General features: G+C 41.0%; 1 non-coding gene and 1 pseudogene across 1 annotated transcript in view; both read right to left on the bottom strand.

Moving 5' to 3' along the window:
• Window positions 1-1,309, bottom strand: part of LOC142357092 (large subunit ribosomal RNA) — a 3,522-nt gene extending 2,213 nt beyond the window's left edge. Inside the window, exon 1 of the ribosomal RNA XR_012761547.1 lies at window positions 1-1,309. This exon is cut by the window's left edge and continues 2,213 nt beyond it. This is a non-coding gene — a ribosomal RNA (large subunit ribosomal RNA).
• A 1,683-nt stretch (window positions 1,310-2,992) lies between these two features.
• LOC142357091 (5.8S ribosomal RNA) lies at window positions 2,993-3,144 on the bottom strand (annotated as a pseudogene).
• Window positions 3,145-3,393: the final 249 nt, after the last annotated feature.

A 3,393-nucleotide genomic window follows, 5' to 3' on the forward strand; every position in this document is an offset into this window, starting at 1 on the left:
ACTCCTTAGCGGATTTCAACTTCCATGACCACCGTCCTGCTGTCAGTATCAATCAACACCTTTTGTGGTGACTCATGAGCAAGTAGTTAGGCGCCTTAACCCAACTTTTGGTTCATCCCACATCGCCGGTTCTGCTTACCAAAAGCGGCCCACAAAAAGCTTGCATTCATAGTCCAAGTGCAATTAAGTCACAAGGACATCTCACCGATTTATAGTTTGAGAATAGGTGAAGGAAAAATTTTCCCCCATTCCTCTAATCATTCGCTTTAACCGATGAAATTGCTTTGCGAAGATTTTTCAATCTTGCTCAAGCTTTTGCTATCCTGAGGGAAACTTCGGAGGAAACCAGCTACTAGATGGTTCGATTAGTCTTTCGCCCCTATGCTCAGGTCAGACGATCGATTTGCACGTCAGAACCGCTTCGGGCTTCCACCATGGTTTCCCGTGGCTTCGCCCTGCCCAAGCATAGATCACCATCTTTCGGGTCGTGTGCTACTTGCTCTGGATCAGTCATGCAATAAGAGCAAAACCGTCCGTGGTTGCGGGACACCGAATCGGCGCCCTCACCACACAAAGTAGTGCAATTCATAAAAATTACACTGTTCACTTTCATTTCGCGTGTGCGCTTTCAATGAGCGACAACACTTGCAAGCAACTCACACTCCTTGGTCCGTGTTTCAAGACGGGCTGTAGAGAGCATTGAATAGGAAGTTGAGGTCAGACAGGCAATCAAGATCAATTTATCTCATTTTGTTTAGAATCAACAAGAAGAATTCCGAGGAAAACTTCTGCTCGATTCATTAACAAGATTTGCCAAAAGACGACAACTACACTACTCGGTAGCCGAGAATATAATATCAAGGCATTGAGTATGGTAACGCTCACTCCAGTTCCCCTTCAACAGTTTCACGTACTTTTCACTCTCTCTTCAGAGTGCTTTTCAACTTTCCCTCACGGTACTTGTTTACTATCGGTCTCGCTTTATAATTAGCTTTTGGAGAGACATATCTCCAGCTTCGAGTTGCACTTTCAAACAACTCTACTCATAGGAATGAGCCATTATGACTGGTATCGAAAATGACCTTTACAGGATTTTCACCTTCTTTGATGCTACTTTCCAGTAGACATCAGGACAAATTCACCAGTCTAGCATCAAACCATACCGGACACCGAGAAATGTTGCCATTTCTCTTCCCGATGAGCTTTTCCCTGTTCATTCGCCATTACTAAGGGATTCTCAGTTGATTTCTTTTCCTCCCCTTACTGATATGCTTAAGTTAAGGGGGTTCTCTCGCCCAATTCAGGTTATGTAGTTGATTGTCTCTTAATTGGTTCACTGACCAATATGAGACAGAAACCGATTCAGCAGTTTTGTTCGCTACTACTATCAAACACAGGTCGAAGTTTCCATTCAGTCATTAATTCCAACTTTCAAATGTTGTTGTTTCAGCTTTCGCTTACTAGAAGCAACATAATACTCGCTGCAATACAGACCTCGGGAAACCCTCACCGTGAATAAGGTTCACTCACATATTTCACTACATTTTGCGTGGGATTGGAGATGAGGCTACTCGTTCTTGCTCAGTACTAGGCTGAAAATTAACGAAACTTCGTTACAAACGTTCACATGTTGATGTTTCCGCTTTCGCGTACTCGAAACAACATAATACTAGTCTTTGTAATTTAGTTTCATAATTTCAACTGTTCTCATGCAGAATTTTTGCTCATTCTTATCCCAAATTTTGACCTGGCTACTAGTTACACTCCTTGTACTTATTGCAAAATGACCACAAATTTCAACAGCTTTCACATGTTGCTGTTTCGGCTTTCGCTTACTACAGTCAACATAATACTCGTTGCAAAATAAGTGCTCGGCATCTGCAATTTTCCAAAGACGAAGTTTCGCCAGTTCAATTTTCGCTCGCCAATTATGGCTACTAATTCACACGGTACTGAGCTCAACAACATTAAATTTGTTCAGCAAGACTTTCACATGTTGATGTTTTGGCTTTCGCCTACTAGAAGCAACATAATACTCGTCTTGTTAGCTCATTCAATGAGAATAGCTTTTCCCGTTGAGAATTTTTGCCTTCAATTGGCGTTGTAGTGAGTTTGGCTACTCAGATCACCAAATACTTGTGACAATTCGAACCAGAAATGTTTTCAATTTTCACATGCTGATGTTTCGGATTCAACCTACTAGAAGCAGCATAATACTTGTATTCAACAATTTCTGTATCAAATCCCAGTTTTCTCTGGTGCATCTTTGCCAAACTATTCCAAACTGCCTGAGTCTGAATACCAATTACAGGTACTAGTAAATGCACGTTACTAAGGACTATATAGTTCTAGGTTACTGTACACAACGACGTTCACATGTTGATGTTTCAGCTGCCGCTTACTAGAAACAACATAATACTTATCGTGCATACCTTTCCATAACTTGTCCTTTTCAGATGCATTAGTTTCCCTTTGTCTTGGCTTCTACAGTCAGACTGGCTACTAGTAACAGCACAGTACTAATCACATATCGTTCTACAGTTTGCAGACAACTTTCACATGTTGATGTTTCAGCTTTCGCCTACTAGAAACAACATAATACTCGCTGTATACATTTGTAGTTCTCTATGTAACTTTCATGTGAAGAAGTTTCGCCAGTCTTTTTGACTGTCTCAAATCTGAGTCATGCTTAGGCTACTAGTTGCTTCATAGTACTTATCGCCTCGAGATCATTGAACAAAACTTGATTTTCACATGTTGCTGTTTCAGCTTCCGCTTACTAGAAACAACATAATACTAGTCTCATTAAGTTCCGTCTCTTTGCAATTTTCTTATGAAGAAAATTCGCCATCACAATGACTCCAGCAGTTCTTGATCAAGGAATGCAATCATTGATCAGAATGCTATTATTTGAATCGGTTCTGCTTTAAGTGTTCCAATTTTATTGGAAGCACCAACAATAGAACATCAATGTGTTCAATCGAGAGTTATATAACCCTGAATCGGACGCAGTCAACAGCCGAAGCCGAGACCGCCTTTTGCGTTAGAGAGGTCGGTAAACAAATCTTGCGATTCATACCGAATTAACACATATAGCTGTGCTCCTCTTCGTAAAGCGAGCCAAGTGATCCCCTGTTGAAGGATGTATTTGGACCAATCTAGTAGCATTTGGTTTCCAACAAGCTCTCCCAAGTTAGCTTACTTATTGGGCTTTTCAACCAATTCGGTTGGCTACAAGCATCATCAAAGTACTAGCCACAGTTTGATCGCAAAATTCTACGACTTTCACATGTTGATGTTTCGGCTTGCGCTTAGCCTACTATAAGCAACATAATACTAGTCATATCATAGAGCGTGATCAGCTTGTGACGTTCTCATGATGAAGTTTCACCA

The sequence above is a fragment of the Convolutriloba macropyga genome, unplaced genomic scaffold (genome assembly GCF_964194025.1).
Source record: "Convolutriloba macropyga unplaced genomic scaffold, txConMacr16.3 SCAFFOLD_4590, whole genome shotgun sequence".
Taxonomy (NCBI): Eukaryota; Metazoa; Xenacoelomorpha; order Acoela; family Convolutidae; genus Convolutriloba; species Convolutriloba macropyga.